General features: G+C 45.3%; 8 non-coding genes across 8 annotated transcripts; all 8 read right to left on the bottom strand.

The window, feature by feature from the left end:
* Positions 1 to 5,922: 5,922 nt before the first annotated feature.
* Positions 5,923 to 5,994, bottom strand: trnaq-uug (transfer RNA glutamine (anticodon UUG)). The gene has a single exon. It is a non-coding gene; the product is annotated as a tRNA-Gln (tRNA).
* Positions 5,995 to 6,084: 90 nt separating this feature from the next.
* On the bottom strand, positions 6,085 to 6,157 carry trnaf-gaa (transfer RNA phenylalanine (anticodon GAA)). The gene has a single exon. It is a non-coding gene; the product is annotated as a tRNA-Phe (tRNA).
* A 93-nt stretch (positions 6,158 to 6,250) lies between these two features.
* trnai-aau (transfer RNA isoleucine (anticodon AAU)) lies at positions 6,251 to 6,324 on the bottom strand. Its single transcript has one exon. It is a non-coding gene; the product is annotated as a tRNA-Ile (tRNA).
* An 88-nt stretch (positions 6,325 to 6,412) lies between these two features.
* trnap-agg (transfer RNA proline (anticodon AGG)) lies at positions 6,413 to 6,484 on the bottom strand. Its single transcript has one exon. It is a non-coding gene; the product is annotated as a tRNA-Pro (tRNA).
* A 4,715-nt stretch (positions 6,485 to 11,199) lies between these two features.
* Positions 11,200 to 11,271, bottom strand: trnaq-uug (transfer RNA glutamine (anticodon UUG)). Its single transcript has one exon. It is a non-coding gene; the product is annotated as a tRNA-Gln (tRNA).
* A 470-nt stretch (positions 11,272 to 11,741) lies between these two features.
* Positions 11,742 to 11,813, bottom strand: trnaq-uug (transfer RNA glutamine (anticodon UUG)). The gene has a single exon. It is a non-coding gene; the product is annotated as a tRNA-Gln (tRNA).
* Positions 11,814 to 12,027: 214 nt separating this feature from the next.
* On the bottom strand, positions 12,028 to 12,101 carry trnai-aau (transfer RNA isoleucine (anticodon AAU)). The gene has a single exon. It is a non-coding gene; the product is annotated as a tRNA-Ile (tRNA).
* Positions 12,102 to 12,189: 88 nt separating this feature from the next.
* Positions 12,190 to 12,261, bottom strand: trnap-agg (transfer RNA proline (anticodon AGG)). The gene has a single exon. It is a non-coding gene; the product is annotated as a tRNA-Pro (tRNA).
* Between the last annotated feature and the right edge of the window lie 10,750 nt (positions 12,262 to 23,011).

Here is a 23,011-nt window from a genome sequence, read left to right as displayed (position 1 = left end):
TCACGTCTGCCGATCCAGAGGCTGTTCAAGTCACGTCTGCCGATCCAGAGGCTGTTCAAGTCACGTCTGCCGATCCAGAGGCTGTTCAAGTCACATCTCCCGATCCAGAGGCTGTTCAAGTCACGTCTCCCGATCCAGAGGCTGTTCAAGTCACGTCTGCCGATCCAGAGGCTGTTCAAGTCACGTCTGCCGATCCAGAGGCTGTTCAAGTCACGTCTGCCGATCCAGAGACTACTGTTCAAGTCACGCCTGAACCTGATCGCTCTATGTTTGTTTCTGTGTTTACGTCTGTCCTTGTGGCTGTTTCTGTTCTGGTGTCTGTTCCAGAACCGGAGCCAGTGTCTGTTCCCGAGCCATTCTGTGTGTTGTCTGTTCCTGAGCCAGTGTGTGTGTTGTCTGTTCCCGAGCCAGTGTGTGTGTTGTCTGTTCCCGAGCCACTGTGTGTGTTGTCTGTTCCCGAGCCAGTGTGTGTGTGGTCTGTTCCCAAGCCCGAGTGTGTGTTGTCTGTTCCCGAGCCAGAGCCAGTGTGTGTGTTGTCTGTTCCGGAGCCCGAGCCAGTGTGTGTGTCTGCTGTTCCTGAGCCGGTGTCTGCTGTTCCTGAGCCGGTGTCTGCTGTTCCTGAGCCGGTGTCTGCTGTTCCTGAGCCGGTGTCTGCTGTTCCTGAGCCGGTGTCTGCTGTTCCTGAGCCGGTGTCTGCTGTTCCTGCGCCTGAGTCACCGCCCTGGCCGCCTGAGCCGGTGTCTGCTGTTCCTGCGCCTGAGTCACCGCCCTGGCCGCCCGAGGGGTCTTCACCGCCCTGGACGCCCGAGGGGTCTTCACCGCCCTGGCCGCCCGAGGGGTCTTCACCGCCCTGGCCGCCCGAGGGGTCTTCACCGCCCTGGCTGCCCGAGGGGTCTTCACCGCCCTGGCCGCCCGAGGGGTCGCCTGCTCCACCCACGGTCCAGGTCCACCCTCACTCCACGAACCTGGCCCTCCGTCCCTCCCCCAAGACCGCCTCCACTTCACCACCCTCCTGAACTTTAGTGTTTTTTTTTTGTTTTGTTTTGTTTTTGTCTCAAGGGGCGTCGGGAGCCGCCCATAGGGGGGGGGGGGGGGGGGGGGTAGGGGGCTATGTCACGGTGTGGGCGTTGTGTTTTGTTCCTTGTTCTTGTCTGTCATGTGTTTCCCTGTCTGTACATGTTCAGCTGTTCCCCGTTCTGTTGATTAGTCTCCCCATGTGTTTCTGATTAGCCACGCCCCCTTGTTATCTTGTTTAGCTTGTTTGCCTGTGTATTTATACCCTTGTTCTTCAGTTGGTGTTTGTCGGTCGTTGTTTGATGTTCCTAGTTCTGTGTCCTGTGTGCCTTTTCTGAGTTTAGAGTTTTTTGGATTACTTGTCTGTTAGTTAATTAAAGTGCTTGCATTTGGATTCGCTCTCTGCTTCATTCCTCCTGCCAGCGTTACAAATATATCAAAGAAAATACAAAAATGATCAGACAGTGCTACATCCTTAATAACAATTGATGAAATGTTTAGACCCTTACTGATAAGTAAATCTAGAGTGTGTCCAGGATTATGTGTGGGTCCATGTACATGCTGAGTCAGATCAAAAGTTTTTAAAACAGTTTTGATTTCTTTTGCCATATTGTTTTCTGCATTATCTATGTGAATGTTAAAATCTCCAGCAATGGCAAAGCAGTCAAACTCTGAGGAAATTGTTGATAACAGTTCTGTTAAGTTCTCAGCAAAAGCTGGAGAGTATTTTGGAGGCCTGTAAACAATGATAAGTAAAATGCGTGGAGCACCTTTTAACACAATACCGAGATATTCGAAAGACGGGTAATTCCCAAATGATATTTGCTTACATTGATAGACATCTTTATAAAGAGCAGCTAAACCTCCGCCTCTTCTGACAGCTCTGCAGACACTCATAAAAGTAAAGTTAGGAGGGGCTGTTTCATTGAGGACTGTTGCACTGCAACTTTCTTCTAGCCAAGTTTCATTTAGCAACATAAAATCCAGGTTGTATGTGGTTATTAAGTCGTTGACTAAAAGTGATTTATTTTTAAGTGAGCGGATGTTTAAAAGTGCTAACTTTACAGTCTTACTTTTTGTCCCCACAGCAATCTTGGTATGTCGTGTAATAAGCACCATATTAGATGGGTTTGCTGTACGGCTTTTGAAGGCCTTAGACTTTCTATCATGTAATCGAACAGCAATAGAAAAAGATACAGGCACACTGGGTTCCCGCTTGTTCTGTAAACATTTGAGAAAGTTATTGTTATCATAGCGGGGACCCGACACATATCACTGAGAGCTGGTATCAGTTGTTTTTGGTTCACCTCGAGCCGCTGGAGGAGGGTGTGGGCCCTGGCGCTGTGGCAGAGGCCGAAGAGCTCTCACAGGAGGAGGGGGAGGGCGAGCTGGGCCCGCAGGCTTTGGTGGTTGTGGGGCCTGGCGTTTTTTGGTTGGTATCTGGGGGCTCGCAGCAAAAGAGTGGGATAGTCTAGTTCCAGCATGCACCAGTTGTTCCATTTTCTCTGAGAAGCACAGAAGTGGAGATGCTGGAGAGAGTGATAATGTTTCCGGTGAGAGGGATTTTTGCTCTGGTGTTATTGGAGGCTGTAATATGCTGTCCTGGTTTCCCTGGCTGTTTTCCAGAAAGTCGTCTATGGGTGCTGTATCTTGGAGCAGTGCTGGTATGTCACAGTCTGTCTGTGTTGAGCTCTGTGGGCAGGGCTCAGCTGAGATTGTGTCCGTGAATAGAGGTTGTTGTGGCTGAGTGGTGTTATCACTGTCCTTGTGTGATGTGTCAACCGCATGTCCATTCAGGTGCTGAAGTGAAATCCTGTGGTCATTCATACTGTATCCAGGTGTGTGTGTGCCATTCAGATTGAGTGGATTGGCACACATTGCAGAAGGATGACGGAGGGAGAAGTAGATATTGTCCTTTAGCACTCTTGAACCAAGTTTGTTTGGGTGGTGGCCATCCTGTTGAAACAGTTGCCTCTGACTCCAGAAAAGATTGAAGTTGTCAGTAAAGTTCACTCCTTTTATATTGCAGGTTTTTTGCAGCCATGTATTAAGCCCAAGCAACCGTGAAAACCTGTTTGTTCCTCTTGCTGGGAGTGGTCCACTGATGAATGTTTGAACTTTCAGTCTTTTAAGTGTTTCAAAAAGTTCATTGAAATCCTTTTTAAGAAGTTCCGACTGCTCTTTATGAATATCATTCTTCCCCACATGAATGATGAGTCGATTTGCAGTCTTATGTTTCATCAGAATGTTCTGAAGTTCCCTGTTTACATCAGAAGTTGTTGCTTGTGGAAGGCAGCACGTTGTTGTATCCCTGCTATTAATGTTTCTGATTACGGAGTCGCCCACTATCAGAGTCCTGGGCTCGGCTGCACTGTGAGCTGAGTGCCGCTGTCTGCTCGACCTTGAGCCCCAGTTAGCATCAGTGTTAGCTACTGGCTGATTCTGTCTGTGTGCGATCACATTCATCAAATTTGGGGATTCCTCATTCATTAATACTTCAAATCTGTTCTCAAGATGTATAGGCGGTGGTAGGAGACCAGTGTTTGCAGTCCTTGTCAGAGCCGTATCTGGGGTAGAGGATGCTACTGCAGTAATATGTGATGCTCGTGACAATCTGATGTCTCGAGTGCCTTTGGGTCTCGCACCCTGTTTGTGCCATCGATTAGTAAAACGATCGGCTTGTTTCTCTACACTCAGTATGGCCTGTCGAGAAGCACTAGATTCATGGGACTCACCGGCTGTATGCTGAGGACGTCCATGACGAAGCTCTGTTGTGTGTTCTGTCTGGTTTGGTGGTCCCGCAATTAACTTTGTTTCAAGAATTGCAATCCTTTGTAAAAGTCTGTGGCAGTTGGAGCAGCAAGTAGATTCCAGAGGAGGCATTTTCTTATCCTTATGAATGTAGGCAGTTGTGTTTTCTCTTCCCCGGAATGTAAGCTTTCAGTGGGAGGCTGGTCGAATACAATAATTCTGCTTTTTTTTGTAGTAATCCAAGCGTTTGAGCACTGTGCTGAAGTTAAAATTAGGTGATAAAAGGAGATAAAATATAGAAATATAAAAGCGATAGAGCAAAGCGCGGAGCAGTAAGCGAGAGCGTCCGAACAGTAGCTGAGCAGGAAGTAGTCGTCATCAGTAGTAATTATCGTCATCTTTGCAACAGGTAAGTCTATTCTTCACGACTGTATAATCGATCATTATTTATTCATAAACAGTGTTTGTTTTTAGACAATTAAACATGCCAATAAAGCTAGCTAGCGTGTAATAGCACACGTTTTCTTCTGTACATGTGAACCTGCAACTATACCATGATATACAGTAAAAAAACATGCCACTACTGTCAAGATAATTAGCCGACCGCTAATTAAGCTATATCCTCCTTAAACCATTTTTTTGTTGTTGTTAATTTAGTATTTTTTTGTGTCATTCATTACATTATTTTGACCACAAGAAGATTTTTACTAAAACCTTTAAAAACCTTAAAAAAAAAAGTTTAATTCATATATGTTATACTATACTATGTTATACACCAGTATACATATTTATGTTATCTTTTTAAATACTATGTTATACATATTTAAAAAGACATGAATAGGCAAAAACATTCCTCTGGGCCTCCTGCAGCATGGCCTGTTTTTTTTCTGATACACCTCTACAGCCTCGCCTACCTCCCTGATCTGCGAGGTGTATCTGAGGAACAGGTGTTTGTTGTCCGACAGCGGGTTGTCCCTCTCCTCCTCCCCCAAAATGCTGCTGACCAGATAGCAGGCATACCCCAGTGAGTTCTCCAGCAGCCACAGGAACCTCTGACCCTGGTGTTTCCCAAACTGGATCTTGCAGTGAGCCAGAACCAGGAACTGGTCTCCAGGATTCCCTCCATTCTGCCTCAAAAAGGCAGTGGCCTCAGCCAGGACCTCCTCCTTACACCTGGCCCTCCCTGCCAACACGATCTTCCTCCTATTGGCCTCCTCAGTTGGCCCCATAAGGAGTCGACCCTCAGAGGTTCTTCGTAAAACCGGGTATGCATACATAATCTGAAAGGACACAGGCATAAACAGAACGTTACATAGCTGTCATATTCCAACTGAAAGTATTTTACTACATCATTTGTTTTTTATGTAATTAATTATTATAATATTATAATAATTAATGAATATTATTATTATTATTATTATTATTATGAGCATAAGCATTATTGTTTTTTATACAACTGTGAATCACTTTGAATTGCCTTGTGTACAAATTGTAAATAGTGTGATGAACTTATTAATAAGAAAATAAATAACACTTCTTGGTACAATCTTGCTGGTATCATGCCATGCTTAAATCGTTTTGTTTTGTTTAGCTTTTGTGGCAGAGATTACTAAGAAACACCAAATATAACATAAAGGCGTTTATGCCAATTCATAATAATATGATCATCAAACAGATCTAAAACTTAAAATGGTATATCAAATCGTTTTGGTATATCTTTTATAACATAGTCGAGAATCATTTGTTGAAACAAAAAAACACTTGTTTTTGCCTATTCATGTCTTTTTAAATATGTATAACATAGTATTTAAAAAGATAACATAAATATGTATACTGGTGTATAACATAGTATAGTATAACATATATGAATTAAACTTTTTTTTTTAAAGGTTTTAGTAAAAATCTTCTTGTGGTCAAAATAATGTAATGAATGACACAAAAAAATACTAAATTAACAACAACAAAAAAATGGTTTAAGGAGGATATAGCTCAATTAGCGGTCGGCTAATTATCTTGACAGTAGTGGCATGTTTTTTACTGTATATCATGGTAAAGTTGCAGGTTCACATGTACAGAAGAAAACGTGTGCTATTACACGCTAGCTAGCTTTATTGGCATGTTTAATTGTCTAAAAACAAACACTGTTTATGAATAAAAAGGTTCCACCGAGACTTGAACTCGGATTGCTGGATTCAAAGCCCAGAGTGCTAACCATTACACCATGGAACCAACACACTCTGCTAGATGGCTGTTTGAGAAGCAGATAGCGATGAGGCTAGGTGGAATCAGGTAGACTAAAAGTGGCAGACATGGTTCCTCTGCCGAAACCCGGGATTGAACCAGGGACCTTTAGATCTTCACTCTAACGCTCTCCCAACTGAGCTATTTCGGCCAGGTACTTGTATGGTTTAGCCAGCAGGCATCTCTGGGAGACCGCCCGTCATTTTCGAGAAGAGCAGAGCGAAGGTCCCAGAGAGAAAATGAGTGGCCCGTACGGGGACCGAACCCGCGACCTTGGCGTTATTAGCACCACGCTCTAACCAACTGAGCTAACCGGCCTCTCTCTGGCACATTTTATCCCCAATTTCTCAGAAATATCCTGGTTGCCCTAATCAGGCTGAAGAGATTAAAAGCAAAGCCTAATAATGGGCTCGTCCGGGATTTGAACCCGGGACCTCTCGCACCCTAAGCGAGAATCATACCCCTAGACCAACGAGCCGAAACGTACATCCTGGTTACTGCTGCTAGGACGGAAACATTTCAGCTTCCATGGCTTAAAGCGCAATTTTTTGATTAAATCTACAATTAAAAGGTAGCCGGTGCAAAGTTTCCAGCACAGAGGAAATGCGGCCTCTTTTTTTGTGGTCATTGGAAATCACGCTGCAGGACCTGCACACGAATAATGAGAAGCTTACTTACAGGAGCCTGGTCTGCAACACTGGACCCAGTTGATGTTGCAGGAGCAGAGGCAGCACTTGGCTGGACAGAAGGCTGTGGAGGAGACTGCAGAGGAGGCTGAGCAGGGCGCAGAGGAGGAGACTGCAGAGGAGGCTGGGCAGGGTGCAGAGGAGGAGACTGCAGAGGAGGCTGGGCAGGGCGCAGAGGAGGAGACTGCAGAGGAGGGTGGGCAGGGCGCTGCAGTCCTGTGGGTGGCTGTAGTGAGGATGGTCCTGGTGCAGAGGGACAGGGGTTGAAGGCCTTGCTGGAAAGATGGGAGTTGCTCTTTCCAGTGGACAGGAAGCTCTGCAGGTGACTGGTACACCTGGCCAGGGGTCCACAATGCTGGAGGAGCAGGATAAGGGGCAGGAGCAGGGGCAGTAGCACGAGCCGGGGCAGGAGCAGGGCCTCTCGAGCCTGCAGTGGCTGGAGAAAAAAGAAAAAAAACTTACCCACTTACAGGGTTTGGCTGGAGACAAAATCTTTTGTGCCAGCTGTGAAGCAGATAAATGCTTCCCCCGCGCCAACAGGGCCTTCACATTGGTCGCCAGCAGTGGCCTGTTCTTAGTGGCAGTAGGTGGAGGAGGAACAGACACAGTGGCAGTGGGCACAGCAGCAGTGAGGAATCGACCCTCAGTGGTTCTTCGTAAAACCGGGTATGCATACATAATCTGAAAGGACACAGGCATAAACAGAACGTTACATAGCTGTCATATTCCAACTGAAAGTATTTTACTACATCATTTGTTTTTTATGTAATGAATTATTATAATTAATTGTAAATAGTGTGATGAACTTATTAATAAGAAAACAAATAACACTTCTTGGTACAATCTTGCTGGTATCATGCCATGCTTAAATCGTTTTGTTTTGTTTAGCTTTTGTGGCAGAGATTACTAAGAAACACCAAATATAACATAAAGGCGTTTATGCCAATTCATAATAATATGATCATCAAACAGATCTAAAACTTAAAATGGTATATCAAATCGTTTTGGTATATCTTTTATAACATAGTTGAGAATCATTTGTTGAAACAAAAAAACACTTGTTTTTGCCTATTCATGTCTTTTTAAATATGTATAACATAGTATTTAAAAAGATAACATAAATATGTATAGTGGTGTATAACATAGTATAGTATAACATATATGAATTAAACTTTTTTTTTAAAGGTTTTAGTAAAAATCTTCTTGTGGTCAAAATAATGTAATGAATGACACAAAAAAATACTAAATTAACAACAACAAAAAAATGGTTTAAGGAGGATATAGCTTAATTAGCGGTCGGCTAATTATCTTGACAGTAGTGGCATGTTTTTTACTGTATATCATGGTAAAGTTGCAGGTTCACATGTACAGAAGAAAACGTGTGCTATTACACGCTAGCTAGCTTTATTGGCATGTTTAATTGTCTAAAAACAAACACTGTTTATGAATAAATAATGATCGATTAATAATAGCGGTCGCCGATTGGTCAAAAGTAAGCCACAGGAGCAGGGGGGGGGGGGTCAGGGGGCAATATGCTCTCTATCGCCCACTAGAGGTGTCCGAAAACCACCTATTCCGTGGCAAGTAGGTAAGGTTCTTTTTATTAAAACCATTATATTCTTGATTGCTAATTGTCTAAAGTGCTCATTTTTACAAAGTCAATGAAGTGTTCGACCCTTTAGCTACAAAGCTTTACATTTCGTTGCTATTTCAGTAACCTAAATTTTATAATAACAAGAAGGTGATTTTTCCTGGCCAGAAAATAGCTTGTTTGGAATTATAAGAAAGAGATAATTTTTGTTGAAAATTGATGTTAATATTACGGCCGTTTGCTGGACAAACAGATTGTTCGATAACTAAATTAATTCCATTTAAGGTTATCTCATATAATCAATCTGTAATAAGACTATTGATATATTAATGACGAACCATAACCCATTATGGTGATCATTCATATATACAATCGATCTATTTTCAGCTTCGATAATTTAACTGTAATGTGCAATATATTAATCATTCATGATTAATTATTAAATTCCCTATATATAATTTGAGCTAATTTAATGTAAGACTCATTGTCGCTACATCTGTGTTGTGAAATAAAATAATATGTCATTTAAAAAAGACTGTTTTGTTTTATTTGTAATTGTTTGTAAAATATTGTTTAAGATTTACATACCTTGAGGAAGTTGTTCCTCAGCTTGCGAGGCTACAGTTGCCATCTCCAGGTCATCTTCCTCCTCAAAAAAATCCGTAGCAGCAGAGTCTGTAAAATAACATAAAACACTAGGCACATGTCACCAACACACTTGTATGCGTTAAGTGATACTCACCACATGTAAAGAGCTGTCTCCGGGCTGCGGACTCAGACGCAGGTGGTACACGTGGTCCTGCAGCTGTTGAACACGTATTTTCGTTAGACATATATACTGCATAATATATACTGTAATGATTTTAAAGCTTGCAAATCACTTACAGGGTTTGGCTGGAGACAAAATCTTTTGTGCCAGCTGTGAAGCAGATAAATGCTTCCCCCACGCCAACAGGGCCTTCACATTGGTCGCCAGCAGTGGCCTGTTCTTAGTGGCAGTAGGTGGAGGAGGAACAGACACAGTGGCAGTGGGCACAGCAGCAGTGAGGACAGATGCAGTGGGCACAGTGGTGGTGGGCACGTGGGCTGGAGCCTGCCTCTTCAGCACGTATGCTTTGAAAAGGGCCATATTGGTGTTAGGCCTGGCCTTTGCCTTCTTCAGGTAGGTGATGAGAGCCTGGGCCTCCTTGCTTGGGTCCTCATATACCTCCTTCATTGACTTACCCTTAAAATCCCCAAACTCCACCATCAGACATCCAGAGTCTCCTGTCCTCTCGGCCTCCTGCAGCATGGCCTGTTTTTTCTGATACACCTCCACAGCCTCGCCTACCTCCCTGATCTGCGAGGTGTATCTGAGGAACAGGTGTTTGTTGGCCGACAGCGGGTTGTCCCTCTCCTCCTCCCCCAAAATGCTGCTGACCAGATAGCAGGCATACCCCAGTGAGTTCTCCAGCAGCCACAGGAACCTCTGACCCTGGTGTTTCCCAAACTGGATCTTGCAGTGAGCCAGAACCAGGTACTGGTCTCCAGGATTCCCTCCATTCTGCCTCACAAAGGCAGTGGCCTCAGCCAGGACCTCCTCCTTACACCTGGCCCTATCTGCCAACACGATCTCCCTCCTATTGGCCTCCTCAGTTGGCCCCATAAGGAGTCGACCCTCAGAGGTTCTTCGTAAAACCGGGTATGCATACATAATCTGAAAGGACACAGGCATAAACAGAACGTTACATAGCTGTCATATTCCAACTGAAAGTATTTTACTACAGCATTTGCTTTTTATGTAATAAATTATTATAATATTATAATAATTAATGATTATTATTATTATGAGCATAAGCATTATTGTTTTTTATACAACTGTGAATCACTTTGAATTGCCTTGTGTACAAATTGTAAATAGTGTGATGAACTTATTAATAAGAAAATAAATAACACTTCTTGGTACAATCTTGCTGGTATCATGCCCTGCTTAAATCGTTTTGTTTTGTTTAGCTTTTGTGGCAGAGATTACTAAGAAACACCAAATATAACATAAAGGCGTTTATGACAATTCATAATAATATGATCATCAAACAGATCTAAAACTTAAAATGGTATATCAAATCGTTTTGGTATATCTTTTATAACGTAGTTGAGAATCATTTGTTGAAACAAAAAAACACTTGTTTTTGCCTATTCATGTCTTTTTAAATATGTATAACATAGTATTTAAAAAGATAACATAAATATGTATACTGGTGTATAACATAGTATAGTATAACATATATGAATTAAACTTTTTTTTAAAGGTTTTAGTAAAATATCTTCTTGTGCTCAAAATAATGTAATGAATGACAAAAATGAGGATGGAGGAATCGAATGAAAGCTTTTTTATACATTGGAATACTTGATCACTCGAGCGTCACTTCATAGCGTCATCAGCAGCGCTCAAAGGATCTGCCCTCATGTTGTTGCAGTTTGTTTATTTAAGCAATTCATAATAAATAATAATAAAGCAAGATACCCTGTTGAAATATGTGTAATGTGTGGTTTATATAAACTGCAAAGGTAAAGTATACTTTAAAACAGATTGTGACCGATGTGAAGGGGGAGGAGAATGTATACGTGCGTCACGTTTAGTCAATAAAACACTTCCGCATAGGATACAACTGTGTATCCTCGCTCATGACTCCTCTGAAAGCCTCCTCACTCCTCGAGGTGCAATTAGAGAATTGAGATGTCCTTCAAGATGGCTGAGCTCGATCGGTTTCCGGGTCATAGGATGGAGGACAGAGGAACGAGGAGACGAGGAGGGATATTGAGAAGCACCCTATGTTTCCCCAATTCCGACTCGGTTTGAGAGTGCCAATTTCACCGCCACGTCAGCAATTGCGCATCACCTCTGTTTTTTCCCTCCCTTCCGCGAAGAACCTAAAAAGGTTCTACCGAGATTTGAACTCGGATCGCTGGATTCAAAGCCCAGAGTGCTAACCATTACACCATGGAACCAACACACCCTCCCAGCTGTTTGTCTGAGAGGGAGATAGCGATGAGGCTAGGTGGAATCAGGTAGCCTAAAGGAGGCGGGCGTGGTTCCTCTGCCGAAACCCGAGATGGAACCAGGGACCTTTAGATCTTCAGTCTAACACTCTCCCAACTGAGCTATTTCGGCCAGGTACTTGTGCTGTTTAGCCTGGCAAATGAAGGTCCCACCGAGATTTGAATTCGGATCACTGGATTCAGAGCCCAGAGTGCTAACCCTTACACCATGGAACCTCGGCGTGTCAACTTTTCCCATGAGGTGCAGAGATTTAAGTCATTCAGTCCAGAACCCCGATAGCAAGGAGCGAAAGAAGCCTTTGCTTTTTAAGCCCATGTTTCCCCAATTCCGACTCGGTTTGAGAGTGCCAATTTCACCGCCACGTCAGCAGTTGCGCATCACCTCTGTTTTTCCCCTCCCTTCCGCAAAGATCCTAAAAAGGTTCCACCGAGATTTGAACTCGGATCGCTGGATTCAAAGCCCAGAGTGCTAACCATTACACCATGGAACCAACACACCCTGCTAACTGGCTGTCTGAGAGGTGGAATCAGGTAGACTAAAAGAGGGGGAGGTTGTTCCTCTGCCGAAACCCGTCTAACGCTCTAACGCTCTCCCAACTGAGCTACTTCGGCCAGGTACTTGTGCGGTTTGGCCAGCATGTATGTATGGGAGACCGCCCGTCATTTTCGAGAAGAGCAGAGCGAAGGTCTCAGAGAGAAAATGATTGGCCCGTACGGGGATCGAACTCGCAGCATTGGCGTTATTAGGGCCACGCTCTAACCAACTGAGCTAACCAGCCTCTCTCTGGCACATTTTATCCCCAATTGCTCAGAAATATCCTGGTTGCCCTAATAAGGCTGAAGAGATTAAAAGCAAAGCCGAATAATGGGCTCGTCCGGGATTTGAACCCGGGACCTCTCGCACCCTAAGCGAGAATCATACCCCTAGACCAACGAGCCGAAACATACATCCTCCCTGCTGCTGTCGGGCCGCAAACATTTCAGCTTCCATGGCTTAAAGCGCAATTTTTTGATTAAATCAACAATTAAAAGGTAGCCAGTGCAAAGTTTCCAGCACAGAGGAAATGCGGCCTCTTTTTTTGTGGTCATTGGAAATCACGCTGCAGGACCTGCACACGAATAATGAGAAGCTTACTTACAGGAGCCTGGTCTGCAACACTGGACCCAGTTGATGTTGCAGGAGCAGAGGCAGCACTTGACTGGACAGAAGGCTGTGGAGGAGACTGCAGAGGAGGCTGAGCAGGGCGCAGAGGAGGAGACTGCAGAGGAGGCTGGGCAGGGCGCAGAGGAGGAGACTGCAGAGGAGGCTGGGCAGGGCGCAGAGGAAGAGACTGCAGAGGAGGCTGGGCAGGGCGCTGCAGTCCTGTGGGTGGCTGTAGTGAGGATGGTCCCGGTGCAGAGGGACAGGGGTTGAAGGCCTTGCTGGACAGATGGGAGTTGCTCTTTACAGTGGACAGGAAGCTCTGCAGGCGACTGGTACACCTGGCCAGGGGTCCACAATGCTGGAGGAGCAGGATAAGGGGCAGGAGCAGGGGCAGTAGCACGCACCCGGGGCAGGAGCAGGGCCTCTCGAGCCTGCAGTGGCTGGAGAAAAAAGAAAAAACTTACCCACTTACAGGGTTTGGCTGGAGACAAAATCTTTTGTGCCAGCTGTGAAGCAAATAAATGCTTCCCGTGCGCCAACAGGGCCTTCACATTGGTCACCAGCAGTGGCCTGTTCTTAGTGGCAGTAGGTGGAGGAGGAACAGACACAGTGGCAGTGGGCACAGCAGCAGTGAGGACAGATGCAGTGGGCACATTGGTGGTGGGCACGTGGGCTAGAGCCTGCCTCTTCAGCACGTATGCTTTGAAAAGGGCCATATTGGTGTTAGGCCTGGCCTTTGCCTTCTTCAGGTAGGTGATGAGAGCCTGGGCCTCCTTGCTTGGGTCCTCATACACCTCCTTCATTGACCTACCCTTAAAATCCCCAAACTCCACCATCAGACATCCAGAGTCTCCTGTCCTCTGGGCCTCCTGCAGCATGGCCTGTTTTTTTCTGATACACCTCTACAGCCTCGCCTACCTCCCCGATCTGCGAGGTGTATCTGAGGAACAGGTGTTTGTTGTCCGACAGCGGGTTGTCCCTCTCCTCCTCCCCCAAAATGCTGCTGACCAGATAGCAGGCATACCCCAGTGAGTTCTCCAGCAGCCACAGGAACCTCTGACCCTGGTGTTTCCCAAACTGGATCTTGCAGTGAGCCAGAACCAGGAACTGGTCTCCAGGATTCCCTCCATTCTGCCTCAAAAAGGCAGTGGCCTCAGCCAGGACCTCCTCCTTACACCTGGCCCTCCCTGCCAACACGATCTTCCTCCTATTGGCCTCCTCAGTTGGCGCCATAAGGAGTCGACCCTAAGAGGTTCTTCGTAAAACCGGGTATGCATACATAATCTGAAAGGACACAGGCATAAACAGAACGTTACATAGCTGTCATATTCCAACTGAAAGTATTTTACTACATCATTTGTTTTTTATGTAATTAATTATTATAATTTTATAATAATTAATGAATATTATTATTATTATTATGAGCATAAGCATTATTGTTTTTTATACAACTGTGAATCACTTTGAATTGCCTTGTGTACAAATTGTAAATAGTGTGATGAACTTATTAATAAGAAAATAAATAACACTTCTTGGTACAATCTTGCTGGTATCATGCCATGCTTAAATCATTTTGTTTTGTTTAGCTTTTGTGGCAGAGATTACTAAGAAACACCAAATATAACATAAAGGCGTTTATGAAAATTCATAATAATATGATCATCAAACAGATCTAAAACTTAAAATGGTATATCAAATCGTTTTGGTATATCTTTTATAACATAGTTGAGAATCATTTGTTGAAACAAAAAAACACTTGTTTTTACCTATTCATGTCTTTTTAAATATGTATAACATAGTATTTAAAAAGATAACATAAATATGTATACTGGTGTATAACATAGTATAGTATAACCTATATGAATTAAACTTTTTTTTAAAGGTTTTAGTAAAAATCTTCTTGTGGTCAAAATAATGTAATGAATGACACAAAAAAATACGAAATTAACAACAACAAAAAAAATGGTTTAAGGAGGATATAGCTTAATTAGCGGTCGGCTAATTATCTTGACAGTAGTGGCATGTTTTTTACTGTATATCATGGTAAAGTTGCAGGTTCACATGTACAGATGAAAACGTGTGCTATTACACGCTAGCTAGCTTTATTGGCATGTTTAATTGTCTAAAAACAAACACTGTTTATGAATAAATAATGATCGATTATACAGTCGTGAAGAATAGACTTACCTGTTGCAAAGATTGCAAAGATGACGATAATAATAGCGGTCGCCGATTGGTCAAAATTAAGCCACAGGAGCAGAGCCAGGAGAGACACGCGATTGGTCAAAAGTAAGCCACAGGAGAGAAAGGCGATTGGTCAAAAGTAAGCCACAGGAGAGAAACACGATTGGTCAAAAGTAAGCCACAGGAGAGAACGTGATTGGTCAAAAGTAAGCCACAGCAGAGAAACACGATTGGCTCACGTGGGCTTACTTTGGCTCAATTGGTAGGAAGCAGTAGGCGCAAGCGAGAGGTAGTGGGATCGATGCATGCATTCTCCAGTGCTGTCCATCCTTTTTACGCCCCCCTTCAAGGGGCACTACCTAGATGAGCTCTTGCGGCTCAGTGCTGCCGAAAAAGTTTTCGAACGAGGTACTGCACAGATTCCTGGCAAAAGCAGTTCCCCCCAAGATTTGAACTCGGATCGCTAGATTCAGAGCCCAGAGTGCTAACCATTACACCACGGAACCTTGGCGTGTGTCAACTTTTCCCATGAGCAGCAGAGATTTAAGTCATTGAGTCCAGAAGCACGATAGCAAGGATTTAAGTCATTGAGTCCAGAAGCACGATAGCTAGGAGCAAATGAAGCCTTTGCTTTTTAAGCCCATGTTTCCCCAATTCCGACTCGGTTTGAGAGTGCCAATTTCACCGCCACGTCAGCAGTTGCGCATCACCTCTGCTTTTTCCCCCCCTTCCGCAAAGAACCTAAAAAGGTTCTACCGAGATTGGAACTTGGATCGCTGGATTCAAAGCCCAGAGTGCTAACCATTACACCATGGAAACAACACTTCCTGATAGCTGGCTTTCTGAGAGCCAGATAGCGATGAGGCTAGGTGGAATCAGGTAGACTAAAAGAGGCGGACGTGGTTCCTCTGCCGAAACCCGGGATATAAATATCCTGGTTGCCCTAATCAGGCTGAAGAGATTACAAGCAAAGCCTAATAATGGGCTCGTCCAGGATTTGAACCCGGGACCTCTCGCACCCTAAGCGAGAATCATACCCCTATACCACTGAGCCGAAACATACATCCTCCACGCTGCTGCCGGGCCGCAAACATTTCAGCTTGCATGGCTTAAAGCGCAATTTTTTGATTAAATCTACAATTAAAAGGTAGCCAGTGCAAAGTTTCCAGCACAGAGGAAATGCGGCCTCTTTTTTTGTGGTCATTGGAAATCACGCTGCAGCAACTGCACACGAATAATGAGAAGCTTACTTACAGGAGCCTGGTCTGCAACACTGGACCCAGTTGATGTTGCAGGAGCAGAGGCAGCACTTGGCTGGATAGAAGGCTGTGGAGGAGACTGCAGAGGAGGCTGAACAGGGCGCAGAGGAGGAGACTGCAGAGGAGGCTGGGCAGGGCGCAGAGGAGGAGACTGCAGAGGAGGCTGGGCAGGGCGCAGAGGAGGAGACTGCAGAGGAGGCTGGGCAGGGCGCAGAGGAGGAGACTGCAGAGGAGGCTGGGCAGGGCGCTGCAGTCCTGTGGGTGGCTGTAGTGAGGATGGTCCTGGTGCAGAGGGACAGGGGTTAAAGGCCTTGCTGGAAAGATGGGAGTTGCTCTTTCCAGTGGACAGGAAGCTCTGCAGGCGACTGGGACACCTGGCCAGGTGTCCAAAATGCTGGAGGAGCAGGATAAGGGGCAGGAGCAGGGGCAGTAGCACGAGCCGGGGTAGGAGCAGGGCCTCTCGAGCCTGCAGTGGCTGGAGCGTAAAAAAACACAACAAAATTATCTTATTGTTTTAGACTTTCACTGCATGACTTTCTCAGCTCTGCTGGACAGCTACTGCGATTACAAGGTTTACTGCAAAGCATGTATGATTAGTAGAGAGATGACATGATGATGAAAAGATGGAAGGAAGCAGTGAAATCATCCTGTTTTTCATCCAAGCACCATTAGAAGAAATACAAGAAGAAAAAAAGATGGGATCAGCCAAGTGTGAAGCGAAGCAGACCAAACACTACAACAGCCACTTATTCCAAGGGGAGTGGGGGAAGTGTGAGATGACAAGAATGAGCTTTAGTCAGTGATTACGATAAAAAATGAAATAAAACCTTTTACATACACCTTTAAATTATCTTTTTTCCTTTGAGGATGTTCACTCAAAGAGTGAATGTAGATTGACACCTGAGAAGTGCCATTCCTCTGTGTTGTGAAATAAAATAATATGTCATTTAAAAAATACTGTTTTGTTTTATTTGTAATTGTTTGTAAAATATTGTTTAAGATTTACATACCTTGAGGAAGTTGTTCCTCAGCTTGCGAGGCTACAGTTGCCTCACTGACTCAGACGCAGGATGTACACGTGGTCCTGCAGCTGTTGAATACGTATTTTCGTTAGACATATATACTGCATAATATATACTGTAAAGATTTTAAAGCTTGCAAATCACTTACAGGGTTTGGCTGGAGACAAAATCTTTTGTGCCAGCTGTGAAGCAAATAAATGCTTCGCCCGCGCCAACAGGGCCTTCACATTGGTCGCCAGCAGTGGCCTGTTCTTAGTGGCAGTAGGTGGAGGAGGAACAGACACAGTGGCAGTGGGCACAGCAGCAGTGAGGACAGATGCAGTGGGCACAGTGGTGGTGGGCACGTGGGCTGGAGCCTGCCTCTTCAGCACGTATGCTTTGAAAAGGGCCATATTGGTGTTAGGCCTGGCCTTTGCCTTCTTCAGGTAGGTGATGAGAGTTTGGGCCTCCTTGCTTGGGTCCTCATACACCTCCTTCATTGACCTAGCCTTAAAATCCCCAAACTCCACCATCAGACATCCAGAATCTCCTGTCCTCTGGGCCTCCTGCAGCATGGCCTGTTTTATCTGATACAACTCCACAGCCTCGTTACCTCCCTGATCTGCGAGGTGTATCTGAGGAACAGGTGTTTGTTGGCCGACAGCGGGTTGTCCCTCTCCTCCTCCCCCAAAATGCTGCTGACCAGATAGCAGGCATACCCCAGTGAGTTCTCCAGCAGCCACAGGAACCTCTGACCCTGGTGTTTCCCAAACTGGATCTTGCAGTGAGCCAGAACCAGGAACTGGTCTCCAGGATTCCCTCCATTCTGCCTCACAAAGGCAGTGGCCTCAGCCAGGACCTCCTCCTTACACCTGGCCCTCCCTGCCAACACGAAGGAGTCGACCCTCAGAGGTTCTTCGTAAAACCGGGTATGCATACTTAATCTGAAAGGACACAGGCATAAACAGAACGTTACATAGCTGTCATATTCCAACTGAAAGTATTTTACTACAGCATTTCTTTTTTATGTAATTAATTATTATAATATTATAATAATTAATGATTATTATTATTATGAGCATAAGCATTATTGTTTTTATACAACTGTGAATCACTTTGAATTGCCTTGTGTACAAATTGTAAATAGTGTGATTGTAATGAAGCTTCAGGAGAATGAGGATCCATTTGCAGTTTTATTATAATCGTGGTCATACAATCAGGGTCAATCACCAGCAAACACAACAGTAGAGATAAGGCAACTCGTAATCCAGAAACAGGCATAAGATCAGGGCAGGCAGCAAACTTACATAAATCAGTCCAGTATAGAATATAGTCCAGGGCAGGCAGCAAAGAATCAAGATGAGAATAGACAGTCCAAAAGTAATCCACGGGAAGACAAAACACGGGAAGAAACGCTCAGAGATGATTACCAGGGTAAATACAAAACTTCGCAAAGAAGGAGAGTCTGAGAGCACCTTAAATAGTCCACTGATGAAGGTCAGGTGCAAGGTAATCAGTGCCAGGTATGTGGGAAATGTAGTTCAAATGGTTTAATATTCAGGAGAGGGTTCCCTCTGGTGGTGAGCAGGAGGAACAGTGGGAGTCTCGTTTGTGACAGAGCCCCCCCCCCCCTGCGAGCGGCTCCTGACGCGAAGAGGCGAACAACGCCGGGGTCTTCCTCGAGGTCGAGGGGCCGGTTTTTCCGGGTGCGTCCTATGGAACTCAGTCACGAGTGTGGGGTCGAGTATGTCATCTGCATTAACCCAGGATTGCTCGTCCGGTCCGTACCCCTCCCAATCCACCAGATATTGGAGGAGCCTGCCCCGGCGTCTGGAATCGAGTAGATCTCGAACCTGATATGCCTCCTCGCCGTCCACCAAGATGGGGCCCTGGTCACTGGTCTGCTCCTCCTCCTCCGCTCTCGGACCACCAGCGGGTTTGAGAAGTGATACATGAAAAGTGGGAGAGATACGATAATTAGAGGGTAATGCCAAACGAAAGGAAACTGGTGTAATTTGTTTAACAATTTGGAAGGGACCCACATACCTGGGACCGAGTTTCTTGCAAGGAAGTCTGAGGCGTAGGTCTCGAGTGGATAGCCAGACCCATTGACCTGGAGTATACTCGGGATTGGGGCGACGGTGACGATTGGCCTGCAACTTCTGTCTCCTGACAGCATGTAGCAAGTGGGTGTGAGCCTGATTCCAGATGTCTTCGCTTCTCTGGAGCCAATCGTTGACAGAGGGTACTTCGGTAGGTTCCCCTGACCATGGAAATAGGGGAGGTTGGAAGCCCATTACACATTGGAATGGAGTTAGTCCAGTGGAGGGTTTCTGGAGTGAGTTCTGTGCATACTCAGCCCACATGAGGAATCGGCTCCAATCTGCTTGGTTCTGATGACAATAGGATCTGAGGAACCGGGTGATCTCCTGATTGAGACGTTCTGTTTGACCATTCGATTGTGGGTGATATCCTGAAGTGAGGCTAATGTTGATGTTGAGTTGTTGGAAGAATGCGGACCATACTCTGGATGTGAATTGGGGCCCTCGGTCCGACACGATGTCCTCAGGAAGGCCATAAAATCGAAACACAAAGTTGCACAGGAGTTCGGCAGTCTCAAATGCTGTAGGCAGCTTGGGAAGTGGAATTAAACGGCAGGCCTTGGAGAAGCGATCTATGACAGTGAGTATTGTGGTATTCCCATTGGACTTGGGGAGATCGGTAATAAAGTCTATGGCAAGATGGGACCATGGTCGGTGGGGAACTGGCAATGGTTGCAGTAGGCCAGATAGTAACTGTCTGAGATGTTTGCTTGTGTTACAGGTGATGCATTCATTAATGAATTTTATTGTGTCTGCACGCAAGGTTGGCCACCAAAAGCTGTTCTGAAGCAGGTGAACAGTGGCCGTAATTCCAGGGTGACCGGAGCTGAGTAAGGAGTGAACTTGCTGTAGTACTTTCTGACAGAGATCCTGAGGTACAAAAGTTTTGTCAGGGGGGCATTCGGGAGGAGGGGTCTCTTGTGAATTGGCTTGAGTGAGCTCTGTCATGATGTCCCACTGAATTGGGGCCACGATTAATGACTCTGGAAGAAGGGTTTCTTTGGATTTAATGGAAGTTAAACAGTCGTGTTGACGTGATAAAGCGTCTGCTTTGGTGTTCTTTGAACCGGGACGATAGGTAACAGTGAAGTCAAATCGTGTAAAGAAGAGGGCCCACCTCGCTTGTCTGGGATTCAGTCTTTTGGCAGATCGTAAGTATTCCAAATTCTTGTGGTCAGTTAGTATCACAAACGGATGTTTAGACCCCTCCAGCCAATGACGCCACTCCTCCATAGCTGCTTTCATGGCCAACAATTCCCGGTTTCCGACGTCATAGTTCTGTTCGGCTGGGTTAAGTTTGCGGGAATAATAGGCGCAAGGATAGAGCTTGGATGGGGATCCGTGCCATTGTGAAAGGATGGCTCCAATGCCCGTATTTGAAGCGTCCACCTCAACTATAAACGGGAGTTCTGGATCAGGGTGGTGGAGGATGGGGGCAGATGTGAAACGTGATTTGAGTTCTGCGAATGCCTCCTGTGCTGTGGTTGACCAGGTGAGGTGTGATGAATTTCTCTTAGTCATAGAGGTTAAGGGAGAGGCTACCGAGCTGAAATTTCTGATGAAGCGTCGGTAGAAATTAGCAAATCCCAAAAAGCGTTGTAATTCCTTTAAGGTTACTGGTAGTGGCCAGTCTAGAACGGCTTTGACCTTCTTCTCGTCCATGGCGACTCCCTCCTGACTGATGATGTAGCCCAAAAATGATGTGGTAGTCTGGTGAAATTCACACTTCTCTGCTTTGGCGTATAACTGGTGATCAATGAGTCGTTGTAATACTGTTCTTACGTGTTGCACGTGTTCCTCATAGGTGTTGGAGTAGATAAGAATGTCATCGATGTAAACAATAACCCAACGATCAAGCATGTCCCGAAAGACGTCATTGATGAATGATTGAAATACGGAAGGACTGTTGGACAGCCCGAAAGGCATAACCAAATATTCGTAGTGCCCAGTGCTGGTAGAAAAAGCTGTCTTCCATTGATTACCTTCCCGGATGCGAATGAGATTGTAGGCGCTGCGGAGGTCTAGTTTGGAAAAATACTTGTGTGTGTGAGTGACGTAGATGCTCTGATGAACCCCTTTGAAGGTTCCTCCTCTATGTAGTTCTTCATGGTTTCTGATTCGGGTTGTGATAGGGGGAAAATTCGACCCTTAGGTGGTGTTGTCCCTAGTAATAGTTCGATGGAACAGTCGTTTGAGCGGTGAGGAGGAAGTTCCATAGCCTTGGTCTTGCTAAAAGCCTCGACGAGGTCGGAATATATAATGGGAAGAGTGGGGAAAAGAACAGGTTCGTCCTTTAGCGTAACAGTCTGAATGGAGAGTGAAGGGCTGCCAGTTAAACAGTTGGAGTGACATGACGGGTCCCATTTGATGATCCGACCTTCCTTCCATGAAATGAGGGTATTATGTTGACGTAGCCAGGGGAGTCCAATAATTACCGGGTTATGAGGTGATGTGATGATGTAGAAACGAATTACCTCAGTATGAAGGGACCCAGTCTGTAGTTGAAGGTCCACGGTGGTGTGCAGAACCCTTCCATCACCGAGAGGCCGTCCATCTAGTGCTTCCACTACCAATTGAGAATTGCAAGAGATTAGTGGGAGTTGTAGTTGTTGAGCAAACTCATGAGACATAAAGTTCCCGGCTGCTCCTGAGTCTAATAGAGCTGATGTGGATATATGATTGCCCTCTAGAGACAATACTATAGGTACTTTGATACAAGAACTGGAGTGATGTGCTTGAACACAAGGACTCACCGAAGAGGAGTTACGAAGAGGAGGTCTTGTGGGACAAGAAGCCCTCAGGTGGCCCGGTTGGCCGCAATAGAGGCAGGGATGTTGACGTATGCTGCGTTCTCGTTCTTCCGGAGTCAGATGAGTATATCCGAGCTGCATGGGTTCAGTTTGAGAAAGAGTGACTGGGTATTGTGTGCTGGTTGGTACCGTTCTGAGTGGACGACGTGAACGAATCAGATTGTCAATCTGAATGGTTAGCTCGATGAATTGATTCAGCGATCTCCCTTCATCTCGGCAAGCCAGTTCGGAATGCAACTCCAAGCTGAGTCCCTTGCGAAAGAGCAGTTTAAGCGTGCTCTCCACCCAGTCGGTTTGTGCTGCTAGAGTACGAAATGTCAAAGCATATTCTGCTGCGGTACTACTGCCCTGGCTCAACGCGAGTAGTTGATCATCAGCTCTCATACCTCCCTCCGGGTGTTCAAATATTTCCCGGAATCGTTGAAGAAAGATGCCAAATGATGGAAAAGCAGTACCATCCTCTCTCCAAACCGCCGTCACCCACTCTAACGCCTTGCCAGAGAGGAGTGAGCATACCAAGGAAATCTTGCTGGCATCGGTGCTATACATAGCTTGTTGTTGATCAATGAATAATGAACATTGCAGTAGAAATCCCTTACTTTTAGTTGGGTTACCATCAAACTTATCAGGAAGAGCCAGACGTGGGTTAACTGTGACTGAAGGTGGTGGAGAAGCGTCCACACTCACGTTCGGTTGAGAAGGTGCTGGGTTCGTAAGTGACATTTGCAAACTCTGTAGCGTCCTGACGAGCTCCTCCGTTACTGTAGTTAAATGGGTTAGCTGATGTTGATGAATGGCGAGTTGGTTAGCTTGAGTGGAAATCTCCGTGGACATTTGAACCAGAACTGCTGGATCGTGTGATGGTGAAGTTTTCTGTAATGAAGCTTCAGGAGAATGAGGATCCATTTGCAGTTTTATTATAATCGTGGTCGTACAATCAGGGTCAATCACCAGCAAACACAACAGTAGAGATAAGGCAACTCGTAATCCAGAAACAGGCATAAGATCAGGGCAGGCAGCAAACTTACATAAATCAGTCCAGTATAGAATATAGTCCAGGGCAGGCAGCAAAGAATCAAGATGAGAATAGACAGTCCAAAAGTAATCCACGGGAAGACAAAACACGGGAAGAAACGCTCAGAGATGATTACCAGGGTAAATACAAAACTTCGCTAAGAAGGAGAGTCTG

This window comes from Siphateles boraxobius, unplaced genomic scaffold, assembly GCF_051911475.1.
Source record: "Siphateles boraxobius isolate OS27281-9 unplaced genomic scaffold, OSU_SipBor_1 116, whole genome shotgun sequence".
Taxonomy (NCBI): Eukaryota; Metazoa; Chordata; class Actinopteri; order Cypriniformes; family Leuciscidae; genus Siphateles; species Siphateles boraxobius.
This window is presented reverse-complemented; position numbering and strand designations above follow the sequence as displayed.